Consider the following 16314-nt stretch of genomic DNA (forward strand, 5'->3'; position numbering starts at 1 on the left):
ATTGGTTTATTTTAGTTTTAAATTTCACGCAAAGCCATTCCTAATTTAGCAGTGTAAGACTAGAGAGAAGGCACCGCCAACTCTTGGGCGACTCTATTACCAATGAATAGTGGGATTGGCCTTAACATTATAATACCTCCACGGCTGAAAATGTTTGGTCCGACGGTGATTTGAACCCACGGCTCTCGGATTACGAGTCGAGTGCTTTAACTATCTGCCATGCCGGGCCTTGTAAGGATCGGAAAGAGGAAGTTGTTCTAACTATACTACGCATTTGTCACAATTTTTTAACTCATCGTTTTCTTTTATCTGAGACTGATGCACCAATGTGTTGTCTGTATAACACTCAGGTTAAAATAAGCCACATTTTACTGTCTTCCCGTTGTTAGGACTCTCAACGACGGCACCATTTTAAACATGTTTTGTCTAAAGGTTAAATCCATAACTTTAAACAGTGTTATAAGCGAAGTTAATACTGTTCACCTCAGAAATGGTTTTAGTTTTTAAAGGCCGTTTTTAATGTTTCGTTAATTTTATAGACTTTGTTCTGTAAAAGTCAGTTGTTTTATTTGATATTTTTTAGTGAGCAACAAGTGGTTCAGGGTGAACAGCCAGATGTTGCGGAAACCGTGCAGTTTAGAGAGAAACGAATATTTCGCAGGTTTATAATTTCGCCAACGATACATTTACCACGTTTTCAAACAATGGAAGTTAAAAGCAGGGTTTTACTATACAACAGTTTTATTAAAGAAAACCTGATATGATACATTCGAAAGGTTTAATCTGAAATATACTTTTTATTGAGTTGTTAAATTTTCCCATACGTTTTGATAAACAACTTAATTATTAGATAAAATATACTTGATAGCTCAAAAAGAAAGATTTTTTGGTGTTTTTACTATAAAAATACAGCCAATACTAGAAAATGAGTTAAATCTCTGTTCAGAATAAAATGTAAATTAAGAAAAAATTAGTTAAAATATGTGACACAAATTCAATTGTTCGCTTGCAGTTGATTTGTCGGGAATTTTGAATACGAAGTTTCATATGATTTTGATAAGATAAAAATTTGTTGAATATCTAATTTTGTACGAACACTAACACCGACAGTCTACTTGGTTTATGTAAACATAAGAGAAATTAAACGTGTTTTAACAGTTTGTGAGTATACACATTTATGTTGAAAATAGTTGTAAGTTTGTAATCACTATGAGGAAATAAATTTTTGTAGTTCTAAAATGAGTTACATTCTATCTATATATAGAAGGTATAAAATTGCAAATTTTGACTTGATCTTAGTGTGATCCGAATGAATGCATTTATGAATTACCTGATTAAAATTTTTTTCTGAACATAATACAGCGCTCACAGTTCACTAGGGTAATGTTGAAATAAACCATGTAATTTATCTTTCAATTTTTGTAAAATATTAATCGTAAAAACAAAAAACTTAAAAAGCAGAATTTTGTTGTGCTTCTTCAGGTGCCTTAACACAAACTATAACACTGTGCATTCCACCTTAACACAAACTATAACTGACAGTGCAGTTTCACACAGTCTAGCGGGATGGGCGATACAGACTACCAGTCCTTTAAAAGTTTGTCAACCCATGTCAGTCTCTGCTACGTTTATTTACCGATCACACTGGCGTATTGTGTAACGTAGCAAATACTGGAATTACTCAAAAAAGTTACGTGTAAACCTTATAAGTTAGTGAAGCATAAGAAATCGATAGGTTTTCAAACGTTTACACAAATCGGACTTCTACAGTTTATTTTAATGTAATTTTATCACTACTTATGAGCCTAAAATGCTTAAGTTTATTAGTAAATGTGATATACAGCTCACTTCTTTGTTCAGTAGAACCGTTTACAAGTCTATTAGGTGTGGTTGACACAAGAAATTATCGATAAAGAATATGCATGTCAGGTTTTGTTTGTTTGTTTTTAAATTTCGCACAAAGCTACTCGAGGGCTATCTGCGCTAGCCGTCCCTAATTTAGCAGTGTAAGACTACAGAGAAGGCAGCTAGTCATCACCACCCACCGCCAGCTCTTGGGCTACTCTTTTACCAACGAATAGTGGGATTGACCGTAACATTATAACGGCACCACAGCTGAAAGGGCGAGCATGTTTGGCGCGACGGGGACGCGAACCCGCGACCCTCAGATTACGAGTCGCACGCCTTAACACGCTTGGTCATGCATGTCAGGAAGTACGAAAGCAGCCATTAGGTGCTACAACAAAACTGTCAAGGAAAGGACTTTGTAACTTGGTGATTGGGTGTAGTAGTTATATATGCATGACGTACGGAAACCATTTAGCTCTGAATGGACTGGTTTCCTGCTGTTATTTAAAGAAATTAACACAATGATTTGAGATTTAGCGTTCATAGGAACTGAGCTGGAGCAAACTGTACACGGATGATCCTTTGTGCTCTGGCTTAACCAGGGGTCAGAAGTCAAACCTGGACCGTCTGAGGAAAACGAAAACATAATGAAGCTCATAAACGCAGCTGATGAAGAAACGGAAGATGGAAGTGGCCAATGAGGAAGCGCGTGGGGAATCACAAGTGGCCAATCAGGTCACTACCGACAATGTTGTTACTGTTAAGATTGATATTCAATTGTAAAACAGAATGGTAGATGGATAAGGTCAACGAACCTGATCCTTCGGGGTCTTTAGACCTAAATCGCAATAAAACAAGAGAGAGAGAATGGTCATTTGGTCCTCAACAACTGAAAATATGTAGCTAATTTTGGCAGTAGTTTTTTTATTTTGACTGTTTGACAGATTGTTTTAGAGAAATGCACATTAAGTTACCCGCTGTGCCAGGTTTTGGAATCGAATACTATATTTTAGCGTTATAAATCTTTAAACCTACCTCCTCCAACCGAGAGAATGTCTATTTTGTAAAACCGTAAAATTATGTTGAAATTATTCGTGACGACAAGAAATCAACTTGAAGTAAATATGTATTCTAAAGACGGCTGGTATGGGTATTAAAACTTTAATTGGAATAAAGTAGAGAACAACATTTCAGGTTCACAAAAAAGCCTAAGAAATTCGAAAGGTTGTTCTTTATTTTCACATCCATACCAGCCGTCTTCAGGATACATTTTTATGTTGAAATTAACCGCACACAGTTGGCACCATTTTACCATAACTATTGATGAATATATTTAAGCTAACGAGCTAAGTAGCTGTTGGTGATCTGTCAAAAGCTGCTAATGCAACGCCTTATGCCATGAAAATATACGTTTGAGATAATTTATCTGTGAGATCTTCTTTGTATACCTTACTCTTTACATGAATATCATTCAATACAAAATGAATGTTTTGTGTTTTTTTTCTTAGAACAAATCCAAATCGGGCTCTCTACTGATCCTGCCGCGGGGAATCAAACCCCTGATTTTGGCGGTGTAAATCCGTAGACTTATCGCTGTACTAGCCGGAGGCACAAAATGAACGTCTCTGTGAAAATACAATGATATAATCAGAATATTAAGGTCGTGACGTAGAAAGATATCTTTGGTTATTACTGGCATTAATCGAAGAAATAACACGATTAATGATGTGTTAAGAATGAGACAGCATTTAATTAGGCTATCTTTACTTTTAAAATACAATAAAAATTGTTTTATCCAAAAATTTTACTGTATAAAGTACTGTGAAACTGAGAAGATTCTTATGCACTCTACATGTTTCTATATCTTTATGCTTCATTATACTGAAATATTTTATTTTTATAAAGTAAAGTTTTTAATTGAAACAGTTTTATAATATTTTGAGAATGTGGACAGTCTAATTTAAATTTATTATATAAACGTTGGCTTTATTTCTTTAATACATCTCTGTGGTTGATTTGGTGTTTTATGGCGCAAAGCAACTAGGCCATCTGCCCCAGATCTCTCTGAAATCATACATTACTTGAATGTCGTTTCATTAGAACAGTTTACACTGAAATATTCACAGAATGAAAAAAAATAACTTAAAATCTCATCCAACACTTTGAGAAACAGTCTGGTTTGAGGATAACACGTTTCGTCTGATAATCCTTTCAGTCACGTTGAACGTGAGATGTGAAAGTTAAGATCTAACACTAAATAAAACAAATTTAAGTATTGTGCACCCAATGCTTTATTTATGCCAAATAGTTTTGATTGTGCAGATTTAAGTTTCTGAAGAATACGGTTTTCAGAATATATTCTTAGCCTTTATTAGCAACAGCCAAGATATAATACTGTGACGATGGACGTGAAATATAATGCCTTCATGTGAAATGTAGCGTGCAGCTGAAGGAAGCCACAGGAAGATAACACGTGGGTGATAATAACGTTCCACGGTAAAAAAAAAAAAAAATAAAATCAGCAATAATTTAATCACGTGCTCATATTGTTGTCTACGAACAGGAAATTATTGTAAACTATCTTTATCATACTTCTGGAATTGACTGTTAACCAATATCACTTGTCTTTAATAGTAATTATCTAATTAGTTTGAAGGGTTTAAGAATCATCTCTAGCTATTGTTTGAAGACGGCTTGAATGGGTAAGTAAGAAAACTTTGTTACAAACTTAACATAATAAACGTAAAATGTTTCGATAAAGTTCTGTAGTGATCAAGTACGTGTACAACAAACATGTTACAAACTGTATATATATATATGTGTATATTTCAGAGTCTGTGTAAACTACTTGTACCTACTGATGACAAAACATTCTCCATACATCACAGATTTGTTGCTACGTTACACTTGCAACAGCGTTTTCTTACTTATCCATCTGAGCCTTCTTCATATGTCACCACCTCAAAGAGAATTCATCGTTATCACGTTTAATGTTTTTTTTGTTATTGGGAAAATTACTGATTGAAACAATATCTCATTGAATAAAATTATTTATATTTTAAATATGTCCATGTTATTTTTGTTCATTATTTTCAATTATTTAAAAAACAATGTCCAAATTTGAGGATACAGTAAAACAAAACAGATCTTTCTTTAAATCGCTTCTGGATTTTGATGTCTGTTGTTTTTTTTTTGGTTTTTTCAACTTTTCAAAAAGCTTCGTCTTCACTGAATTGTACATTTTATTTTTAGTCCTCAGAAGACTCGGATCAGTAATTTGTGTAAACGAATTTACGTGTAGTCAGGAGTTTCTGTAAATTTTATGTTTATTTGTTCTTCTTAAGCATAAAGCTACAACAATACCTTTGTTTTGCCCACCACAGGTATCAAAACCAGATTTCTAGCGTCATATAAAACATAAATTACTTATTTCTTCAAATAAATGACATTTCCCAAATTGAGCGTTAATTACTGTTCTTGGAGTTGTCACTACGAGTGTGTTCAACAGATAAACTGTAGCGGTTTGTTTTCAATTATTTAGTTTGGAACACAAGAATATTTGTGAACAGCTTGTTTATATTTTAAAATACATAATTAATACAATGCTGTATACCATATATTACCGACATCAGCGAAAAAATAACCAACATTTGGAGAAAAAAATTATAACAAAACACAACATTCCGGTAAACACCAAATTTATTGAAATACCAGGTACAAAATTAAAGTCCATAGTATGTAAAAACTACACTGACAAACACAACATAATTTATAAAATACAATGCAATAACTGCCACGACATCTATATTTGAGAAACAAGCAGAAAAATGGAAAATAGAACACTGTAAACCAAATAAACACAAAATAACCATAGAAAACATCCAGATATCAAGTTGGGATACAAATATAAACAAACGCAAAATCCAAGAAGCCTACTTACACAACAACTAAAACTAAGCCAAGGAACCTACATAACCTACAACGTCCTCTACAATCCTGTACCAGTTTCCGTTTATACTCTCGTCCCTATGACGTGTCTGTCAACGGATACTTCAAATTTTGTTATTCTTGACCAAGGAAGGTCAAAACGTTGTTCTCTCCTTATCAATAAAACTGTTAACATCCATAGTAGCCATTCTGAGATACATTTTTATTTCAAGTTTCTCTTCATCGAGAACATTGTTGCTGAATGAAAAAGGCACTACATATATTCTTACATTGGTCTTCTAAAGCATAAAAAGGGTTTGATATCTTACAATAAAGATAAACCGTTAAATGGATATATGTAGATGTAAGCATCCATCACCTAGAGTTAGTTGGCTTGATAATCCTCTTTGAGGGTAAAATGGACTATTTTCGTGTAGCGTTTTTGTACATCCTGAAGTAGAACAGATTTCCATTTTTTCTTACAGACTTTTTGACTTTAACTATGAAGACACAAGTGTACACCCAATTAAATAAATTAATTGCTATCGTCCGAAAAGAAAGGATTGAAACTTTGAAATGAGCAAAACTAAGAGTGCCAAATAGACATTGTCTTGTTCACAAATTAAAGTACCTACCAACAAATATATTCATAATGTTCAAGAAATAATCTTTCTGTTCAAACAATACTATTTTAAATTATTATTTTATTTATGTACTTAGCAAGTATATTACTCTGTTGCAGTTTCGCAAATATGCAAATTGCTGGAACGTTTTCATTTTAGGCATAAAAAAACACTGTAATAAATGCAGTGTCCCCTGTCGGCCAATAAAAATAAACATTATTTTAAAAAGTAAATACATTATCAAGGTTTATATTACACACAACAGAATATATTTAAAACATACACTGCTGGCCAAAATCTTAAGGCCAATGAACAGAAAGAAAAATATGCATTTTGCGTTGTTAGACTCAACCACTTATTTGAGTAGAGCTTCGAAAGATGAAAATAAACATAAAAACTTTTGAAATTAGCCTAAATATTAGCTGGCCAAAAGTTTAAGACTATAATGAAACGAAGTGTTAATCAGTAAACATGTAACGAAATTTAGTAATTTGTGTTCAAGCATTAGCGTTATCAACATCTTCCACTGACATCTCCTGTGTTTCATTGGGTAAAAATATGACAAAGGCTAAAAAGTTGAAAGAGTTTGAACGTGGCAGAATTGTCGAGCTGCAAAAGCAAGGTCTTTTTCAACGTGCCATCGTTGGTGAGATTGGGCGTAGTAAAACTGCTGTTGCAAATATTTTAAAAGACCCTGAGGGATACGGAACGAGAATTTCAAGTGGTCGGCTCAAGAAACTTTCGCCGGCATTGAGCAGGAGGGTTCGACGGGTTGAGAAAAACTTAACCTGGATGGTCCAGATGGCTTCTAACGTTACTGGCACGATTAGGATATCCCACCGGAGACATTTTCTACACGACACGTTTGTTTGTTTGTTTTGGAATTTCGCACAAAGCTACTCGAGGGCTATCTGTGCTAGCCGTCCCTAATTTAGCAGTGTAAGACTAGAGGGAAGGCAGCTAGTCATCACCACCCACCGCCAACTCTTGGGCTACTCTTTTACCAATGAAAAGTGGGATTAACCGTAACATAATAACGCTCCCACGGCTGGGAGGGCGAACATGTTTGGCGCGAACCCGCGACCTTCAGATTACGAAGCACACGCCTTAACGCGCTAGGCCATGCCAGGCCTACACGACACAGTGGAGGAGGTTTCATCATGATCTGGGATGCCTTCTCCTTCCATGGAACAATGGAGCTTCAGGTTATATAGGGGTGTCTACATTGGTATCTTGGAGAGAACATCCTTATTGACTGATTCCCTCGCTTGTGTGGAAATCACTGGATCTTTCAGGAGGACAACACTGCAATACACAACGCCTGCATGAGAAAGGGCTTTTTCATGGCAAATAACGTGATGTTTTTGGACCATCCATTAATAACATTTGGGGGTGGATGGCAAGGGAAGTCTATGGAAATGGACGCCAATTCCAAGCAGTGCATGATCTTCATGAAGCCATCTTTACCACTTCGAATAACATTCCAGCCAGCCTTCTGCAAACACTTATACTGACCATGCCAAAGTGAATGTTTGAAGTTATTCGCAATGACGGCCATGCAACTCACTTCTGAGACCTCTTGTTGGGCGTTTCCTACCCTGTTTAGGACTTCTTTTTGGTATTGTTTCAAACTTTTGACCAGCTAGTATTTAGACTAATTTCACAGTATTCACATTTTCCCAATTAAATGCTAAAATAGTTTGTTTGTTTTTTATTTTCCCTTTTCTTATTTTCATCTTTTGAATCTCTACTCAAATAATTGGTTGAGTCTGACAATGGAAATTCCATACTTTCTCTTTATATTCATTGGCCTTAAGATTTTGGTCAGCAATGTATTTATATTTTGAGCATACATACGATTTTCTAAAAATCATATTTCATCAGAATCTCTGATTTATTAAGATGTGACCCAGATTTTACTGAAAAAAAGAAATAAGATTGCTGAACAACATCTCTCATTGTTCAGTTGACTTCAATCAAGAGATTAATTGAAGATATTAAAGAATTCTCATTCACAATTGAAATAATGCCCATAAAACATTCTTTGATAACTTTTGAAATGCTACTAAGAACCTTTATCGTTCAAATTCAGAAGTTACAAATTGTTAACTATTTCTCAGCAGCTTTGAGAAGGTTAAACTTTTCATTTCTAATTAATCTAATTAGTTTTGGTTTGTTTTGAATTTCGCACAAAGCTACATGAGGACTATCTGCTAGTTGTCAATAATTTAGAGGGAAGGCAGCTAGTCTTTACCACCCACTGCCAACTCTTGGGCTACTCTTTCACCAATGAATAATGGGATTGACCATCACATTATAATGCCCCCATGGCTGAAAGGGTAAGCATGTTTGGTGTAACATGGATTCAAACTCATGACCTTCGGATTATGAGTTTAGTGCCTTAACCACCTGGTCATGCAGGGCCTCTTTTTGTTTTTTGAAGTATAATATTGTTCACAGCAAATGTGCTGGAAAAAAAAACATGACCATTTTAAAATTGTTGTTTTAAAACCTTACAAATAAAAAGATATTTTATTTTAAAGCAAAAATATTATATTAAAGAATGAACGAGATTACACTCATATTCAGTTTCTGACCTAAGTTTTAAAACAGAAAATATATGGACTTCACCCAGGTGAAAGAGCATGATGTTCATAGTATTTATTTTGTTATGAGAATTGTATGGTTACACAAAACCATGTAACATAATACAGTAAGATTACTTCACTTTTATTCTGTAAAAATGTATTTCAAAAGAAAACAGGAATAAACTGTTAACCATGCTATTTACAAGTAAGTGTGGTAGAATCTACATTATTTCAACAAGCGAACAAATAATTATCAAATTATTTTTCAATTTATCAACAATTAATCAATGGTGACGAGAAAACCCACTTGTAGATAAAAATATATATGTAAAACGGCTGGTTTGGGTTGAGGAAAAAAGCATGTTCAAACCAGCAGTTTTACATATATATTTTTATCAATAATTAATTCTATTTTATGTGCATGAGAAAAATAAATGAAAGGATGGAAAGTATACTTACATTTTAAAACTTTTCTCCCCTTTTCTCTCTATACATGTACCAGTGTATGTTGTTTTTTATTTATTTAGAGTTACATGTACCACTGTATGTTGTTTTTTATTTCTTACAGAGCTACATGTACCACTGTATGTTGTTTTTATTTCTTATTGAGCTACATATACCAGTGTATGTTGTTTTTTATTTCTTATTGAGCTACATATACCAGTGTATGTTGTTTTTTATTTCTTATTGAGCTACATATACCAGTGTATGTTGTTGAGCTACATATACCACTGTATGTTGTTTTTATTTCTTATTGAGCTACATGTATACCACTGTATGTTGTTTTTTTATTTTTTTTGTTGTATGTTGTTTTTTATTTCTTATTGAGCTACTACATATTTCTTACCACATATACCATGTTGTTGTTTTTTTATTTCTTATTGAGCTACATATACCAGTGTATGTATGTTTTTTATTGAGCTACATATACCAGTGTATGTTGTTTTATTTTTATTTATGTATGTTGCTACATATTGTTGTTTTTTATTTCTTATTGAGCTACATATACCAGTGTATGTTGTTTTTTTTTTATTTCTTATTTGAGCTACATATACCAGTGTATGTTGTTGTTTTTTTTTATTTCTTTTGAGCTACATATACCAGTGTATGTTGTTTTTATTTCTTATTGAGCTACATATACCAGTGTATGTTGTTTTTATTTCTTATTGAGCTACATATATGTTGTTTTTATTTCTTATTGAGCTACATATACCAGTGTATTTCTACATATTGATGTTGTTTTTTATTTCTAGCTACATATACCAGTGTATGTTGTTTTTTTTTTTTTATTGAGCTACATATACCAGTGTATGTTGTTTTTATTTTTTATTGAGCTACCATATACCAGTGTATGTTGTTTTTTATTTCTTATTGAGTATGTATGTTGTTTTTTATTTTTATTTACATTACCAGTGTATGTTGTTTTTTTTTTATTTCTTATGAGCTACATATACCAGTGTATGTTGTATGTTGTTTTTATTCTTATTGAGCTACATTACCAGTGTATGTTGTTTTTATTCTTATTGATGTTGTTTTTATTTCTTATGAGCTACATACCAGTGTATGTTGTTTTTTATTTCTTATTGAGCTACATATACCAGTGTATGTTGTTTTTTATTTCTTATTGAGCTACATATACCAGTGTATGTTGTTTTTTATTTCTTTTTTTATTTTTTATTTTGAGCTACTACAGTGTATGTTGTTTTTTTATTTCTTATTGAGCTACATATACCAGTGTATGTTGTTTTTTATTTCTTATTGAGCTACATATTGTATTTCTATTGAGCTACATATACCAGTGTATGTTGTTTTTATTTCTTATTGAGCTACATATACCAGTGTATGTTGTTTTTTTTCTTATTTTTTATACCACTGTATGTTGTTTTTTATTTCTTATTGAGCTACATATACCAGTGTATGTTGTTTTTTATTTCTTATTATGAGAGCTACATGAGCTACATATACCAGTGTATGTTGTTTTTTTTTTTTTATTTCTTATGTTGTTTTTTACTTATGAGCTACCAGTGTATGTTGTTTTTATTTCTTATTGAGCTACATATACCAGTGTATGTTGTTTTTTATTTCTTATTGAGCTACATATACCAGTGTATGTTGTTTTTTTTTATTTCTTATTGAGCTGAGCTACATATACCAGTGTATGTTGTTGTTTTTATTTCTTATTGAGCTACATATACCAGTGTATGTTGTTTTTTATTTCTTATTGAGCTACATATACCAGTGTATGTTGTTTTTTATTTCTTATTGAGTTTTTTACATACATATACCAGTGTATGTTGTTTTTTATTTCTTATTGAGCTACATATACCAGTGTATGTTGTTTTTTTATTTCTTATTGAGCTACATATACCACTGTATGTTGTTTTTTTATTTCTTATTGAGCTACATATACCAGTGTATGTTTTTTTATTTCTTATTGAGCTACATATACCAGTGTATGTTGTTTTTTTTATTTCTTATTGAGCTACATATACCAGTGTGTTGTTATTTCTTTTTATTTCTTATTGAGCTACATATACCAGTGTATGTTGTTTTTTTATTTCTTATTGAGCTACATATGTTACTTATTGACATATACCAGTGTATGTTGTTTTTTATTTTTATTTACATATTGTATGTTGTTTTTTATTTCATGAGCTACATATACCAGTGTATGTTTTTTTTTTTTATTTCTTATTGTTTTTTATTTCTTATTGAGCTACATATACCAGTGTATGTTGTTTTTTATTTCTTATTGAGCTACATATACCAGTGTATGTTGTTTTTTATTTCTTATTGAGCTACATATACCAGTGTATGTTGTTTTTTATTTCTTATTGAGCTACATATACCAGTGTATGTTGTTTTTTATTTCTTATTGAGCTACATATACCAGTGTATGTTGTTTTTTATTTCTTATTGAGCTACATATACCAGTGTATGTTGTTTTTTTTTTATTTCTTATTGAGCTACATATACCAGTGTATGTTGTTTTTTATTTCTTATTGAGCTACATATACCAGTGTATGTTGTTTTTATTTCTTATTGAGCTACATATACCAGTGTATGTTGTTTTTTATTTCTTATTGAGCTACATATACCAGTGTATGTTGTTTTTTATTTCTTATTGAGCTACATATACCACTGTATGTTGTTTTTTATTTCTTATTGAGCTACATATACCAGTGTATGTTGTTTTTTATTTCTTATAGAGCTACATGTACCAGTGTATGTTACTTTTTTCCTTATTTGTTTTATAACCACATGTATCAGTGAAATGTATTTTATTATTTCATGTTTACTGTATTTGTACATGTACCAGTAAATATTATTTCCAATTTCGTTTTTTTATTATACAGCTACATCTATCAGTGGATACTATTTTCTATTTGTTGTACAGCTACATCTACCAGTAGATGTTATTTTCTATTTGTTGTACAGCTACATCTACCAGTGGATGCTATTTTCTATTTGTTGTACAGCTACATCTACCAGTGGATACTATTTTCTATTTATTGTACAGCTACATCTACCAGTGGATACTATTTTCTATTTGTTGTACAGCTACATCTACCAGTAGATGTTATTTTCTATTTGTTGTACAGCTACATCTACCAGTGGATGCTATTTTCTATTTGTTGTACAGCTACATCTACCAGTAGGTATTATTTTCTATTTATTGTTTATTGTGTAGCTACCTGTACCAGTGGACGTTATTTTCTATTACTTTTTTATTATATAACTATGTGTACCAGCATATGTTATTTTCTATTTTTTATGATACAGGTACATGCATCCCTGAATGTAACTTTTATTTCTTTCATGTACTTAATATGTTCATAGAAGTTTGTACTGAAGAATGGTGTGCTGTTTCTAAATAAAATTATGAGAAGTAATATGTATTAGTTCAATATTTTATTTCACTATTACTTAATTCAGTTGATATCTACATATAGAAAGCACTGTGAATGCAGATCTTGTTTTCCAAATAATCAAAAAACTGAGAATACTCTAATATGTTTTTTCTCAAAAACTTCTTGAAAACACAGATATTTGAGGAGGGGGCTGCTACCTATTCGATTTCCTATGCTATGAAGTAAGATAGCACTATGCTTTTTTTTCTGCCATATGGTAAGATGTCTGCAAGATGATGCAGACAATTTTTTTTTTTTAAAGTGTCTGGATGAAGACATCAGAAAGTATTATTATACCTTATGTATGTTATAATAGAAGTACTATGATTGACAGACTTGACATTTTGAAAATTAGTTGATCGATGTTGGGGGCGTTTGGCACTAAAATGAAAATACTGTAGGATACATCCGTGTTTAAGTATAAAATCAGCTACCTGTTTGTCTTCGGTCACAACTTTAACGAAGTTAGTTGGCAATGCCGTGGTCTTGGAATGAATTCTGTGAGCAGCATGGAGTTGCGTGAAAGTTGTTGTTTCCAGAGAATGTCGAATTCCAGCAGGAGTTAAGACAAATGAACGTTCTTAATAAATATCGAATACAAGCAACGTGAACTTCAGGCAGGAGAGCATTGAACGTTAATATCTACTTTCCATGGTTTACATACATATGCATGGTCCTGGAGTGTTGAAAGCTGCAGTAACATGTCTCCTCGCTGAAGAATTTTGGTTTTTCTAGGGTCAACTGAGACGCTAGGATTGAACTGATCGATGAAGACAACATGGCAGCGATGACTTCTCACGTCTAAACACTTCAGCTACTTGTCGAAGAATGAAACGAGGTTATTGATGTCAATTCGTCTCTGCATTTATACGCTTCTAACGGTAAACTAACACGTTATGTGATTAGTCTTATTCTTGATAAGTACAAAACTACATAGCAGCAATACTATGAATACTACCTAATACTAAACAATACCTAATACTACCAATGTTATAAAACTGTGTTGTCATACTCATGGCTGCTGGCATGTTTCAAAGTATATATGTATCGTACAGGGCGGTTAATGCGTGGGAAACACAACCGCATTGATTGAATCAGCATTGAACGGGGAATAGTTTCAGTTAGAAAAATAACGATACGTGGGTATCATAAGGGATTTTTTCATAGTAGAAATAATTAAGCCTGATTAGTTAGAAAAATAGAAATAGTTATGAGGTAAAATAAAAGCGATATTAATTTGTAAACTTTTGAATTTTTTTAATTTTGAAAAAATAAAAAAATAAAAAAATTAAAATGTTACTGATTAAAGAAAATCTATCTCTTCTTGGTTGCACCATTTTCTTTTTCTTTATTTCAATTCTCGGTAACATCGAATGACATTTTATAACCGCACTCCAGGTCTGAATCATGATTCATAATTAAGTATGTAGCAGTTTCCACTGCCCGAAACATTGTTTCAAGTTCCAGTAAGATAAATTATTCTTCCTGCTCTTCACTAGTACCTTCATTACACTCTGGACTTTCTTCTTCTTCATGATATGCCCGATCTTGGTCTAAATTAAAGAGCGTATCATTGTCGAGAGTTTGAGAATGTGCGTAAATGCACTCTCGGACATTAGCCACGACCAAAGACTCGAATTAAATAGTGTGTCCAATTTTGATGACGTCTTCGGAAACATCTCTAATTTCGGACTCAAAGCCGAAGGAATGAGTTGCGCCATCAGACAAAACGTTCTTCCACGTCGCTCTCGTGTTACTCTTGCTAACTTGGAACCACGCTTCGATGATGCTTTCGATAGCACTTCTGATGTTGTAATTTTTCCACAATTCAGTCATAAATAGTGCAGCTCTTCTAGTTGTAGCCTTTCTTGCTTGAGAAAAGTTTGCTTAAAATAATAAGCTTTAAACATCGCAATGACATCTTGATCCGTTGGTTGCAGTGGACATGTTCTATTGAGTGGAAAAAAGTGAATTTTGAGATTTTCGTAAAGGTCACAATGTCCCGTTAGACGGCTTGGTGCATTACCTAATAAAAACAAAGCTTTAAAGTCCAAGTTGTTTGTTTTCTTTGCACTTATGTTCAGCTGTTGGACAAAATTAGCCTTTTCACCAGTCATCAAATAATGTTTTCGTAATTCATACTTTTTTATTTGATCGCCAAACAAGTGGAAGGGTCTTCTTTGCACAACCACTAAGTGCCCGGGAAACGTCTGCACGATACACAAGCATGATTTTTAATTTAAACTCGCCAGATGCACTTCCGATTAACAAAAGTTTCAAACAATCTTTTGACGTTTTGTAAATTGACTGAGTTTTTTTTTAATTTTCTGACAGAAAAGTTCTAGAAGGCAATTATTGCCAACATAACCCAGCTTCATCAACATGAAAAACTGCTTATCTTTGCACCGAACTTTTTCAATAATTTTTATCAATTAAATGGGAAATATTTCAGCACCATCTACGTCTTCACTTGATCTTTTGCCTGCAATTCGAATATTATGAACCACAGAGCGTTTTTTAAAACGAAATAACCAACCACGCTTGACGAAAAGTTTTATAAATTGCTCCTTATCCATTGTTTTCTTCCGTTACGTTTTCTTACGTCAAGCTTTCGTTTGAATTTTCATTTGACCTGAAGATCATCTTGGAAGGTCGAAACGTTGTTCTTTCATTTTCAATAAAAGTGTTAATACCCATACCAGCCTTTCCGAGATACATTTTTATTTCAATTGGGTCTCTCGTCATCAATAAATGTTTGAAATGTATTTAGAATGTTTTAGAGATTATGCAAATAATATCTGATATTTTGAGGATAAAGAGTAGTTCTCTTAATCCTAACATGAAATCCTTTACATTCAGAATAGTAACGAAACAGACTCTATTTTCGCAAACACATTTCTAGTAAAAATATTTTATTAAAGAATATGCACTTTTTACTAAAAGTATACCAAACTTTGTGAAAATACATATGCTATATAAAAGGCTACAGCACAAACTCTTAATGCTTAGAAATATGTAGACGAACTCGTGTATGTTATACCAAGCCCATAGTGAAAGGGTTCGTGACCCCGTATTGAACTTTATAGTTTCCATTCAATTTTATCTAATAAATATCAAAAACTTTCAGTAGACATCAGGGGCCATTTTGGAAAAAAATATTGAATTTTTAATAAAGTATTTTCAATAATTATTTTGTCTGTTATTTTCTCTTCCATATGAGGTAGTCCCATTTGACTGACCTTGTGACCACCAAAATAAAAAAATCAAAATATACTTAAATTACATTTTTCTTTCTAGAATAACTTCAGATTGTAACATGAAACATTTCTTTATTCTAAATAGCTCGAAATGTGCAACAGTATACATCTGTTTATACTTATAGTTTTGTTACCCTTTTGAATCATATTTAACTGATTT

Source organism: Tachypleus tridentatus, unplaced genomic scaffold (genome assembly GCF_004210375.1).
Source record: "Tachypleus tridentatus isolate NWPU-2018 unplaced genomic scaffold, ASM421037v1 Hic_cluster_2, whole genome shotgun sequence".
Taxonomy (NCBI): Eukaryota; Metazoa; Arthropoda; class Merostomata; order Xiphosura; family Limulidae; genus Tachypleus; species Tachypleus tridentatus.